At 46.1% G+C, this 14,082-nt stretch overlaps 1 pseudogene; it reads left to right on the top strand.

Annotated features, from left to right (window-relative positions):
* LOC141938236 (hydrocephalus-inducing protein homolog) overlaps positions 1–14,082 on the top strand; it is a 73,096-nt pseudogene that overhangs the window by 14,052 nt on the left and 44,962 nt on the right.

The raw sequence follows: 14,082 nt of genomic DNA, 5'->3' as shown, positions 1-14,082 counted from the left end.
AGGCACAGTGCCTCAAGCCCCCTTGCATCCCTCCCTGTAATACCCATACGCTACGTGGAGGCGTGAGATTGGCCAGTTACCATAGGACGTGCAAAGACCATCCAAGGACATGAAAATAGAGCCTAGGTGCAGTGAAAGAGGGAAATACAGAGCTTGCGAGATGCTGACTCCACACAGGATTTCTCAGCACGGAGATGGAGTCTTGGATGCTTTGACTGTAGCAGACTGGGTTTACTGGAATGGCTATACTGCTTGACTTTGGCTGTTATACCATTACTAAAAAATAATATATGTGAAGATTAAACGACCTTTGTTTTTTTACCTGCAATAGATCTTAGTGGACAGAAGAGGCAATTCAATCTCCGGTAATGTTACTGTCTTCCTTGGGTTTGGAGGTAGCTTGTAATGAAATCAATTCTCCCAAACTCAAATGATTTTATAGTGCACCAATAGACCAAAGAAAGGTTGGCTGCAGAAGATAAAGATGCCACGGCACTTGAAGCGTATTGCAGCCTCCTTGCACACTGCATGTGCCAAAGGTGTGGTTGCAGGAGAACAGGCGGCATGGTGGTTTGAGGGCCTGGGCCACAGAACTGCCAGCTTTGTTCACTTGTCAGTTGTGTTTCTCAATTCTGTCAGGAGCATTTGGCCTTTGGTATCATCATGGGATGCCCAGCTGTCAAGATGGTGAAAGTAAGCAAGATGTAAATGCCAAAATATATCATTATGAAATTGCTTACAAATCTAGTGTTGCTTTCTTTCTGAAGGGCAATAACAAGCCAGATCTCGGCAAGTGCTGATGTGCAGGTCTCTCCTAAATTGGTGTGGCTAGATAAGTTTATACAAGCTGGGGACTGCAAGGTGCCATTGGGAGATCTGGACTTGTGAAAGTTTAGATGTCGTACAACAAAGCAAACCTACAAACGGACATAGTTAAAAAGCATGTCAGAAGAAAATGAGCTATTAAAAAACCTCCAAACCTTATCTTTTGTATCTTTCAGGAGCAGTAGTGATTCATTAGAAGGGTAGGTCTAACAGGATGACAATTATCCTAAAGAACAGGTCACACTTAATGGATAAAAAGCCAACGTCTAAATCACTAGCATCATCTCTCAGCAGTGGTTTTCATTTGGCTATGACAATGTGTCAGGGGTGTCTCCTTAGCATCTCTTCTTATCTGTAGGCTACAGGCAACAGCTTAGTGACGGTGACTGAAATTCAGGGGAGTTAAATTTAACCATGGAGCTTTCATCCTTGGGTCTTGGAGAACCAGGTCCATGTGAGGAATAACGAGCTCCTGCTACAGCAGTAAGAGAGTTGTCTTGTGGGTACAGCATGGGGTGGGATGTAGGACATGCAGTGTCTGATTTGTGCTCCGTTTCTCAGTCCTGAGAACTGAGTCCTGAACTTGGTTGGATCCTCTTCTTCTGACAATTTGAAAAGATGAAGATATCTTCAGGAGTGTTATTCCCATCCTATCCCATCCATCTGAGGGCAGGAGTATGTAGCCATGGGGAAGGAGTAGGAAGGTGATGGGATGGGAGGTAGTGCTGAAGTGTTGCCTGGGATCCCCCTTAACTAACAGCTTTTCTGTTCTGGCAACATTTCGGGAAAAAAAAAAAAAAAAAAGGAAACAAACAAAATCTCTGCCTTTCCCACACCAGGCAATGGTCCCACCCAAGCCCTGGCAGAGACCTGCAGCAGTCCTGCCATAACCATCAGTGCAGATTCAGGACCGTGTAGAACAGCCTAGTTCTGAGGCTGGTGGTGCCTTGTCTTTCCTCCTCTCTCTCCAGAGTCTCAGGTCCAGCACACAAACATTGCAGGCCCCGTGCTTCGGTGGCAATGTTCTCGCTGGTTGTAATGGGAACAGGTCAGGCCCCTAATTGCAGCGATATCTCCTTAATGAGCAGAAACTCCAGCAATTTCATCAGCTGTCACTACTTACATGAGCAAAGTTCAGCTTGCGCATGGCTCCAGTTGTTCTCAATATTTTTGTGTGTGTTGCATTCTCTAATCATGGTAAAACTCTCCAGAACATGTTTTTAAGGTGACAAATTGACCACCAGCAAAGCACTAAACCAAATAACTTTTGTTTTCTAAGTGGGGCTGTAGAAGAGCCATGAACCCCAGCTGCAGAAGCATGTTTCACTTGACTTGTCCCTTTGCATTAAAGCACTGAGTTTTGTGTCTGTCAGCCAAGAGCCATTTACCTGGTGACAAATAACAATTGCTCATATTAAATTCAAAGTACCCCAACACATTTTCATAATTATTTTCAATGCATTGCACAGAATTTGCCTGGTGGGCCAAGCAAACAGTTATTGAGCTTGGATTACAACCCAGAGTCCCAGATTGCAGTGCTTGTGAATACACAGAAAACCTCCTGTTAAACTCGCCTTGATGTGCTCCTGGTAATGGCACTTCATGTAGCCAGGGGTTTAATGGTTCAGGATGTAAATGGGATCCCCCTTCCGTGTCTTGTTTCCGTGTCATTGTATTGCTCTAATCTGCGTTTGCACTTATTCAGCTTTTTCTGATTGTTCCTTTTCTTAGAGCAGCTTTCGTTGTAATGCCGATAAAACATGCCCTTTCTTAGGCTAAACTAGGATGTTTTCAAGGTAAAAAAGTGAATTCTGCAAATTAAACCATAATTATTCTCTGGTCTTCCAGAAGGACACTTATTCTCCCTGTCTGATTCCTAGGCTGCAGTCTCACTGGGACAAGTAATGCCCTGACATTTGCATCTCTTGAGGTGGAGTTTATAGGTGGCAGGAAAAGACAGATTCGTGAGGAAGTCAGTGTCAAGTTGTGCAGGCAGATAGCTCTCACCACCTCTGTGCTCCTCAAAACCCATCCTCTGTCTGTATTGCTAGCGGTCGGACTCCTGAGCCTCCCTGCAGAGAAGGGGATGCAGAGTATGGGGGAGATGAGGTCGTTTGACACCACAGGATGTTCGGAGAGCTGGATCTCTTCAGAAGTGAGAGTCAGTAGAGCCATTTCTGATCCTCTATGTTCTGGGTTTTTTTACTGACTGTGGCTTGTTTGCTTTTTGCTTGCACAAGTGAGCTGAAGTGGAGTAGACTGCAAAAGGAGTGTAGTCCCCGAATCGCCCACAGTAGCCCTGATGTGTCTCTTTCTCTGCGTTGCAGCCCCTTCTCTGTCAAGCCGTCCATTGGAACTCTTGGGATTGGCGATGCCATGCAAGTAACAGTGGAGTTTCACCCGCTGAAGACTGGGGATCATTCCAGTTCCCTGGTAGTTCACTATGACACAGGTAAGTGCTGGGCACTGCGTGGTGCACGCTCTCTGTATCCTTCAGAACAGAGCCCTTTCTAAGCAGAATAATGTTAAACTTCCTTTGCAAACTACTTCTGAAAGCTTTTCTTTCAAAACCTCTGCACGTTTCAGTGCTTAGAAGGGAGCAGATAAGGGACAAAGGCTGAGTCTGTTCTGTGTGTCCTGTGTGGCTGTGTGCTGGTCCATCCCTGGTGTCAGCATGGTGTTCTCCACCCAGCACGCCCCCATGACAGTCATCTATCATCATTTCCCATTGCTGCAGCCACCTTAATTCCCTCTCCAGGTGTGCCTCCCCTGTCCTTTACCTCAGGGAAAAAGTGAGAAATAGTTGGTCTTTAGGGGGTTGTTAAAGTGGATCCCCTCAAGCAGGAATGAGATTTTTGGCAGGCTGTTTTGCTGGGAGTTGCTGAGTGGAGGAAGGAGGAACCTTGATTCTCCATTGCAGTGCGCACATGCAGGTGTGAAGTTTTATTCCTAGACAATGCTCTGTTTGAAGTGTAACGTGGGGAATGCATGTCTCTGTCGGACTCTCTCTAAATGCCCCCGTCTCTTACACACCTCTGTCCCCTGTACTGCTTCTCCGTTGTCTTGCCACAGACCCTTTTTTTATGTTGCCCTCTACTCACCTACATCCCACACTTCACAGCATCAGGACTGAAGCAGCCAGGACTTGAGGGCTCTTGGGGTTTGGCAGGGAGTGCTCACTGCCTCCCAAGATAGGTATAAAATTTATACTAGGGTCTACTAGAGAAGCCAAGCTCAGGCCACAGAAATGCTGTCAGCTTTGTAAGTCACTTTAAGATTAAGTGGGAAAAACTCAAGAAAAGGTGTGATGTTAAAATGCCTCTGTCTGCCTTGGTTCAGCAGAGGTATCTTGTGATGCCAGTCGAGACACTTCCTCAGTTGCCTGAATGCATTTGGTGTGCCTTTTCTCTTGCCTGAAAGAGAGGTTTGTTTTGTCCCTATTCCTGAACTTTGGTCCTGGGAAGTGTGATGTCCTCACCTAGGTGCTGCTGTGATGCTTTAGCCCAGCAACGAGCATTTTATTGTCTTGAGTTTGTAGAAGTTCTAGAAATGCTCCTGTATCTTCCAAATGCTCTTTGTAGGCTTCTGAGTTATCACAGCTTTGTTTAATATTTTTCAGTCAATGACACATTCACAGAGAATGGTTTATGCTCACTCAGAAAAGCTCATTGGTTTGGGCAACACTGTCTTGACAGAACTACTGAAATTTCAGATAGAGAAGGACAAAAGGTGCCTCATTTGTATGCATATAGGGAACCTATAGGATAAACTTCAGAGGGATAGATCTTCTGAGTTAGATCAGGGCTAACTACCCTAGAGGTTAGGGCTGTGGGGTTTATACCATGTGAAATGAAAGGTCCAAGTGAAGAATCCAGGGCCAGGATCTTCACAGCTTGCTTTGAAAACCTGAGTCTTGTTCTTACTGAAACACCTGATTCCTCCATGGTTAATCTTTGAAAAAGTGATTTTCATGGATAGGCCACAGGGACCAAACTATCTGCTGGCTCTGGAATAGGCAACCTCCCCGGAACATGGTGCAGCCACCTGGGAGATGAAGCCAGGATTCGTTCCTGCCTGTCAGTACAGCACTGCAGTTATTTTTCAATAAACCACAGACTGAGAAGGAGAGCAAGGAATAATTAAGGGATTATCTCTCAAGCTTTGAAGCATACAAATAAGTAAAAGGCTGCTGAGATTAATTGCTGAAGTGAAACCAAAACATTTAATCAGTCTTAAAAGCTGCTTGTTGCAGGTGTAGTGCAGAGCAGCAGACAATGTTACCCAACCTGGCGGGGCGAGCCCTGGCTGATTTGTCCTGTGCTAAGTCAGACTCCCTGTGACTCACATACAAAAGCAGCTGGGTTGCTCTTTCAGAGCCACCAACAGACTGTTTCTTAGGAAACAGAGGCACTAAGAGCAAAATATCAGTGTAGGGTGTTGGGAGGCATTTTCCTTGCTTTACTGTGTGTCTGTATTGACTTGCTCACAAGTGGCAGTAATTCTCAGTGAATCACACTGTTGTTAGTGTGACTGACGCAGGATCAGGTGCATGGTGCGTGGGTTTAGTTTTTGCTGAACTTGAGTCAAATCTGTCCCTAGCATTGCTTAAGCAAACATGGAGCTCTTCCCTTTGCCTGCTATTTGGTTGATTAGAATTGTGTGTCCTTTAGACTGTCCTGGTTAGGAGTACAGGTGTTGTCCCCTAGATAGACTGTCTATGTGGTGGTAGTTGTGTTACTACAAACTTTACAGGTGAGTGTGAAGAAAATGTCTTTGCTGCTAAGAGCATAATGATTTACAATGAAAATTTGACCTTCACTGCTTTATATGTCCAAACTCCTCCATTTCCCCCATGTACATGGGTCTGGTGTGAAAAATCCCAGCTCATACTCCAGCTGGGAATGTAAACATGTCGGGATGCTGAATCCCTCTCTTCGGCTAAAATTGGTGCTGGGTTTGGCTGAACCGGCTTACTTTGGTAAATGAGGCCACCCATGCAAGGGCTTGGCGCTGTGTTAGTGGTCACTGAACACATGCAGGAATCTCATGAAATCCCAGCCCTGGTTGTTTACTGCTGTTTGAGGTTGAATAAGTAACTGTAGCATGGACGTGCCAGCACATCTGAACATCTCAGCTACCCACAAGGATAAAGCATCCGAGAAAAGCACTGCCTTGCTGTGATAGTCATCTGTGGTTTTGTGTAGGCTTTGGAGAAAACAACCACCTTTGCAGAGCTCTGTTCTCTTTCCTTTAAGAACCCCCTTTCAACCAAGGGTCTTGTCATCTGTCTTGCAAGGCTGGCATTGCAATCAGTGGCTTCCAGGAACTTGTTTGAAAATGAAATGAAAATCCTATTGATGTAGTCTCTAGATCAAGCCTTTTCCTTTCTCTTTTTTCTCCTTTGTAAATCCACTGAGGCATGTGGACAGGCAGCAGGGTTTAACTGAGGTTTAGCCCTTGTTGTGCTGCATTTTCCATTCCTGAGATCACTCAAACAAGTTGCTGAGTGTTCTCAATTTGCACTGACTTCAGCCAGAATGGAGGAGGCTCAGTACTTGTCTGAGCAAACTCCCTACCTCGTTGCATACTTGAGTCGTCCCTGTATTGTGCAGGATACCAGGGTGGGAATACCGAAACCATTTTCTGGTTTTAATCTTAGTCTTGTGCCAGTGTTTACAGGGACTCTGACGTTGCCGTGAGCAGCGTTAAGTTACTGTTGAGCTAAATTCATGGCAACAGACCTTGAGCTTCTGACGGCCACCGCTGTGTGCCACTGCCACTCCAGCCTGCAGTTGTTCATCTTCATGCACTTCTCCATTCCTTCCACACCAGGCAGATTTATAGTAGCTGCTTACAAGTGCTAAGAGGTGGGGAAATCTTCCACTTCCTAAGCAGCAGGCCCTTTTGAATCCAAAGCTTCACTGTAGTGCACTAACCGATGTAATTCTTGTTTATTTGTGTTTAGTGCTGGCAGATGGTTAGAAACTTACAGTATTCTTACATTATTACAGTTTTTAAAGAACATCTTGTTTCCCGTGTTATCCTAAAGTGTAAACCAGAATGCCGTACAAGAGGCTTCTCTAGATTTTCCTTGGTCTATCAGGCATTTAAAACCTTTGCAAAGGGATTTTTCTTTCTGCCTGTCATAGGTGGTGAGTGCACGTTGTGCTTTTTTTCCTTCGCTTGTGAGAATTCCCAGCAGTGTGGATGGTTTCTGTCAAACTTGTATGTTCTTGTACATCTGCTTCAAAGTGAGTGGAGGAAGTCGTATATTGTAGGCAAAAGAAGTGCAAATAGGAGTTTGTGCAATTATATGTTGTCTTTGCATCTTAATAGTAGCAGCACTGCAACAGACCGAGGATTGGTAACTAATACTTTATACAACTGATTGGTTATATGCTTTTATAGTTCAAATCACTTAGATTAATGGGTGAGTCTAGTTGGTCTCCAAAGTGTTCGTTTCTGTCAAAACAGCTAATAGGTAACAACTGTTTCCTGTCTTTGTTCCCCTCTTCTAGAACTGCTTGTAATAATGAATTTTTCTTATACTGTTTTTGATAAGGTCGTTCTGCTCCTTGCAGAGTATGGCCCCTCTCCAAGGCCTTGTGTTTCAAGAGAGATGATCTGTCACTTTGAGGGTAGATGAAGGGGAGTTAAATCTGTGCTTCATTTGCTTGAGGTTTCTTTGCACAGCTTTGTAGCTCCACAACTCCATAACACCTCTCCGAACAAAAAGCCTGCTCCAGCAACCCATGGAGTTGACTGCGTGAGCACAGACTGGGATATATGTACTAGGAGGGTCACTTGGAAGTTAAAAATCTCCTTCTGGCTGTTTTGTTCATCCTCAGGCATGCACGGAAACAGACTTCTGTGTGACGCTGCATACCCCATTTTTAGCACATGAAAGATTTCTGGAAGAATGTGGTTTTCATCTCTTTGCAGGTCATCCTTGACCTCAGCTTGTCTACTCTATCATCAGTGGAAATCACTGACATGTTCTGAAGTGTCATTACCGGTGGATGTGTTTCAGGGCAGAACTGACCATTCATTAGCCTCCTTTCCTTGTGGATCGATCAGCATCTGCTGAGAAGTAGAAGAGCAGCTTGAAGGGTGACTGATTTATTACGTGGTCTATTGGGCATGTCTTTGCCAGGCAATCAGAATGAAAGTTCCTGCACTCTTTTCCCCATGGCCAAAAGCAATGTTTCAGCCAGTCAGGTACCCCATCGTATCGTTACTGTAGTAGCAATAATGGTTAAAAATAGCCCGTGGCATCCTGGGTATGCGGCAGTGGTCTTTCATCATCCGACGGTTTCATCGTCCTTTTCAATACATTCTGCGAAGCTCCTTCATGCTGGGCAGGACGAAGCCTCCGTGCTGGCTCCCAGATATTCCTGTGCCAGAGTATTTCATCCTGGAAGGAGGCAAACAGTTCTTCCTAAGCACAGTGCAGAGGGGGTGATGGGGAATGCTGTGGGTGCTCGGTCACAGAAGGAGTCACAGCGAGAGCCTGACTGCAGAGGAGATAACTTAACGTGCAGGAGAGCTGTCTGAAGAGCCTGCAGCCTGTCCTGTGGAGCACTGCTGGCTGGTCACTGCTTTCCACCTCCCTTTTCATCCCCATCTGTTGTCTTACGGCTCCTTGCAGGGCCTCTGGGGTAGAGACCCTCTTCTTGCACTGTGCTGCGTGGGCTCAGTGGGTGTTTTGCCGAGGCCGGGGCCACACTGGGGACTCTGACTGTTACAGCAATAACTGTGGCCACAGTAATGACGAGGATGCTCTGAGCTTTGTTGTAGCCTGGGAATGGTTCTTTAGAAACACCTGTGTTAGCAGCAGCAGTTATTTAGTGGTGAGGTTTATAAACGAGGTCTGGAGTAAATAACGTGATGGTTTAATGATGTCTGAAGGCAGCTCCTGAACACCACCTCGGAGAAGCACTTACAAATGACTGTCGCTGCTCTGCATTTTGCTCTAGGGCTGGAAATACAAGCGTGGGGACGGACAGACGGCCTTTCTCAGGCCGGCGGAGACTCAGTGCATCTTGTAGGTGAAGCCATTAGCTTCCCAACAGCGAAACAACTCAGAGCAGTGCTCCTGACTCTGATCTAGTGGTAGCTCTGTGGGAGACGCAGCAAAAACCACATGGTGGGGGGGCTGGATCAGGCTGTAGGTGACTTCTCCAGCTTTCCAGAGGTCGCTTAGCCTGGTGAAGTGACTCGCTTCTTCGGCGGTGAAGTGGTAACAGAGACCTCTGCATGCTGTTTGAAAAACAAGGATATGCCGGCAGTGGAGGCAGCTGGGTATGATAGTAGCAGGAGCAAAAGAATTACTTATCATAGGTCGATATGGGGGTACAGTAACATCCTTTTGAGTGAAGAGCTCTGCTTTCATTGCTTGCTTGTATTTTCAGTGAAAAAGCAGCAGGACCTGTCTCTCTCCAGCTGCATTCATAGAAGAGATGAGAGCAAGGCACTGTCTTCTGACAAACTGGGCAAACGAAATTACACTTGCTTTCCATGCTACCTAAATATTCCAAATTTGACTGTCATTCACTCCTAAAAAGATTTAAAATCCAAATTCAGCAGAGAGGGAGACACAGGGATAGAGGAAGAATATGTCTTGGTGAAGACAAAATGCATCAGGGTGCTGTTTTGTTTCTGTTCAGTCTAATCAATCTGGCTACCAGCTTCCTAATGTTTAGAGCAGTAATCAATGAAGGAAAGTACCAGCTGTTGAATACTAGGAAAGCGTTCTTCATAAAACCTGAAATTTGTTTTGAAATCTTGTTCAAGGGTTTGCTCATCCATTCATTGATCTATACTTTCAGGCTAAACAAAATCTGTCTTTCTGTTTAAGAACAGTTTGTACTGCTCTGAAAATTATTCCCCCTTGCACCAGGATGATCATGCAGTATTAGAAGAATTCAGAAAGATGTTTTAGCTGTTCTGTAAATTCTCTCTTTGTCTGTTTCCCTGCACAACAGGAGCCCCACAGAGGGTGACCCAATGCTATATTTCTCACTTCAAGATAGTGAAAAGTTATCATGGTGTGCTCAGATACCTGTGTCCGTAGTCACGCAGATGGATGCTGGGATAAAACACAGTGGTGTTTCTGCTGCGTCAAAGAGCATTGCTCAGGAGTGCACAACCCAAAGCATCTGCTCTACTGCTCTATAAAAAGTCTAGCTTTTAATTTCAAGTTCAGGCATTGCTTTGTTCAGGTTGCAGAGAAAAAGCTGTGTCCTGCCACCTGTAGGAAATGTATCAAAAGCATGTAAGAATGAGAGAGTTGACAGCCTGTAATAAGATCATGTTGTGTAAATAACGATAGGGCAGATACATCTAGATTCAGTAAATGCGCTTTCATGGCAGCCAAGCATCCCAAACCACACGCCATGGACATTACCCTGTCAAGTGAAATACCTAGTGCTATGTCGCTGTTACAGTACAGAGGGTTTTTTTTTAAAAAACTTATATATTAAAGAGCCAAGAGTCTTAAATGAAATGTCACATCTAATTTGAGACCCAAGACATGAAGCCTGCAGCCGCCCGTAGCCGACCCTGGCAGGTCCGCTCTCTGTGTCAGCTCATTGGCCTGGCAGACAGATCCGTGGCTCCTCCTGACTCGCTGGCAGCTGTGCACGCTCTCCTGGACCCAGAGATTTGTGGGTTTATGTATTCAGAACGATGCCGAATGCTCTCTGTGGTAGAAGGTGCTCCAGCAAACCGTCCAACCTTCAGAAGAGTCCTCGGTGCCTGCAGCCAGGACCGCAAGGGTGGCTGCGTCCCCAGCTCCTCCCTGGGAGAGCAGCAATAGGGGATGTTTAGCAAATTGTGTAGAAACAGGCAGTGCATATGCTTTCTCCCTCGTGGGCTCTAGAGTTAGCATTTTTCTGTGCTGGAGGCTTTATTCTCATCACTGCTTAATAGCTTCTGATGGCTTTATCTTCAAAGAATTTGTCCAGTTGCTCTCTGGATTTACAGCTGTTAGCCTCTACAGCCTCCTGTGGCAGTGTGTTCCAAAGGAAGGAATACTCCCTGGAAAAGTGCTACCACTTTTGTGTAATTTCTGACTAATAACATTATTTCAGGCCCTCAGGTTCCTGTTTTATGACAAATAGTGACCAGTTTTTCCTTATTCATGTTTCCCAGGCCATTCATGCTTTTACAAGTCTCTCCCATCTATCTCCCATATGATTTCTAGGATGAGGAGTCCTATTCAATCTTCTTATAAAAGCTGCTTCATACTTTTAATTGTTCCTTCTGCCCTTCTCTATTTAGCTTCAAATGATTCAGCTTGTTTTTTGAGATCAGAACTATACCCAGTATTTCAAGACGCATGTGGCCATGAGTTTAGACAGTGAGACGATGATAGTTTTCGTGGTGTTTATTTTGCAGTAGTTTGTCATCTTGATCGTTGTAGAGTGCTGGCTCGTGTTTCCATAAACCTGAGCTCGAAGCACTGTGCATGTCTCCCATTTCTTGGCTCCTGGCTCCTTTGTTTGCCAATATATGCCAAGGATTCAGTGGAGGGAGAGGCAATGCTTATAAAGCATACCCACCTCTGTAACCCTCCTGAACATCAGTTATTTTTGTATGCCAAGTTGTCCATTATAGAAAGCAGATTGCCCAGTCATTGTAAACATTGCTGCTGTCCTCGCAACGTAACTCATCTCTGGCCACAAATCCCTACCACTCCAGACTCCCTTAAGAGCAGAGAAATTGAGGCTATACAGGCATGAAGCCTGAATTCTCTGTGTGTGGAGATGAGTGAATGACTCTAGAGATCTACTGTTTTAAGGGTGAGTCTTGCTTCATTCCCCAGTGCCCCCCCAAAAGAGGGGGCTCCTTTTTTTTTTTTTTTTTTTCCCTGGAATCAATGTGATTCTGCCGTGTTGTGTCTGGCTTAGGATTTCAGGAGTCCACCCAGCGCACATCCAGCTCTCTCCCTGTGTTGTTGCATGGTAGCTGTTTAAAGGCAGGTCCGTTCTCTGACTGCCTTGCTGTGACCTGTGCAGTGAGGAGGAGGCTCTGCCTTTGCAGATGGATGCTCTCCAGGCTATGGCACTTGTCTATTGGGGCTGGCTCTGAGGCTTTAAGCACCACTCCACCGAAATGCCGTTTCTAGAGAGCATGTCTGATGTTTGCTGTTTGCAAGTTTGGGGAACACTTGCCTGCAAGAGGAAGAGTGGGCTTGGTACTGAAGTTTGAGCTCATTTGACTCCCAGGAGTTACTTGGCTGGGAAGAAGGAAGGTTTGAAAGCTCTGGAAATGAGGGAGCCTTTGGTGGGAGTCTGTTCGGGAGGGTGACGTGCTGGCAGGTACTCCAGCAAGGCTCCAGTCGTTAGTCAGTTGATGTGCACAGCCCGGGACACTCTCCTCTTCAGCTGGGTCTGAGGTGGAAAGCAAAGATGCCCTCGCTCTGGTCATTGAATGGCTTGGGAAGACGCAGCGTAGACTTGCAGACTCAGGCATAAGCAACAGGGTCCCAGCTGAGGAAATGGGCTTGCAGGACTGTAATGGGCAGGTTGGGGTGGGCCGTGCCCCACCAGTCTCGTTTTGACATGTCTTCAAAACCCACAGCAAGTGAGGGCACTGCTTCTGCAACACAGTGAAGCTCTCTTCTGTGTCCCATCCTGCCTTGGGCTGTCAGTTGTTCCTCCGAACCTCCATTTCCTGCCCGCGTGCCCCCAGGCATCTTTGCTTGTCAGCAACAAGGGATCAGGAGAGACACAACACTGGGCAAGCCCTGACTGAGGTGGGACTCCTCAGAGTCACCCGAATGACTTGGATGCAGAATTCCCTGTGACTTGAGTGGGATGGCAACCCAAAGGCCTCCTGAGCACATCTGAAAAATCTCACTGTAAATACTGTGACCTTGGGGATAAATCTCTACAAACACACCCAGAAATAAGGTGCTGACGGTGATGCCCAGGACATCCTCATTCTGTAGACGGGCATCTGTCAGGATGTGATAAATGTGCTGATCTGTGGAACTGCTAATACAGGTAAAAGCTGTAACAATTTCTTCTGTTACTGGTGGCTTGCTTTGTTCCTCGTACTTCGACCAGCGAGTGAGATGAGCAAAGACTCCCCTATGCTTTTTTCCGGGTGAAGATATTCACACAAGCCTTTATGGAGCAGCTGTAGATGTCAACATCGGGCTGGCCAGGAGCTCCCTGACAGTTGAGAAGACTTACCTCACGCTGTCAAACCACAGATCTGTGGTCATCCACAATCGGAGTGAAATCATAGTCCACTTCCAGTGGAAGGCTTTTGTTACTCAGGCAGAGGAAGATTATCAGAAGCTGAGGTTTGTTTGAAAGATTCATTTCAGTAAGATACACTGCCCAAGGGTAAAACTAACGTATGGCCTCAAGGGGTGTTGTTGCATTGAATGGTTTAGGACAAGTAAACCATCTACGGCATCAGGTTACGTGTCCCTGGGCTTTAGGGTAATGGAGCTCAGTGCCTCCCATTCCAGCTCCATCCATACTCCAGCTGAGGATGGTGTTTTGGGGAGGAAAGGCTGATTGCAATGACTGGATTTCCTCAGAGAGCAAATTTGCTTTGTGGGAGCACCAAACCACTGAGGTCCAGAGGCCCCTGGCTATGGAGGGTCCATGAGGCTGAGGAAAGTGTCAGCACTCGTTACCTGGGACTGCACTGAGTAGCAGCACTTAACATAGCTACAGGTAGCATAACTGATGATATTCACTGCAGCTTCTTCCACTCCAGCTTTGATAAGGTGGCAGGCTCCTTCTCCAGTAATGTGCAGGTAAAGTGCTTCGTTGGCCCAGCAAGTTGAGGCCATCCTGCTGTAGGATGTTGAATTGCCTTGCACTGTCCCGGTTTCCAGCACAACGAGGTATTTCTACCCTTCCTCAGAGACTGGGGAGAATTCGGAGGTGAAGGGTTCTGCAGGGAAGGTAGGGCAGCACAGGTAGGACAGAGCGCATTTGGGGTGCAGCAGCCTGTGTCTTCATGGTGCTGAGAGATGGGGCAGGTTCTTCAAAGGGTGCCTGTGGTGAAGCTTTGAAATTCCCCTTTCAGGCAGCAGAGAAACACTTATAGCGTGGGGGGATGAACTGGAAATGACACTTAAAAGTTTGGGTGATTAAGGGAATCCTTGTGGGACTTTTCAGACTTGCATGAATGTAGGTGTATAGGAGTTAGCTCATAGCTGATCAGGAAACTGCCTTAAACTGGAGCACTTTTTAAGGGCTTCTGAGCCAATAAAGATCAACATAATTAGGT

Source organism: Strix uralensis, chromosome Z, assembly GCF_047716275.1.
Source record: "Strix uralensis isolate ZFMK-TIS-50842 chromosome Z, bStrUra1, whole genome shotgun sequence".
NCBI classification, from domain to species: Eukaryota; Metazoa; Chordata; class Aves; order Strigiformes; family Strigidae; genus Strix; species Strix uralensis.
This window is presented reverse-complemented; position numbering and strand designations above follow the sequence as displayed.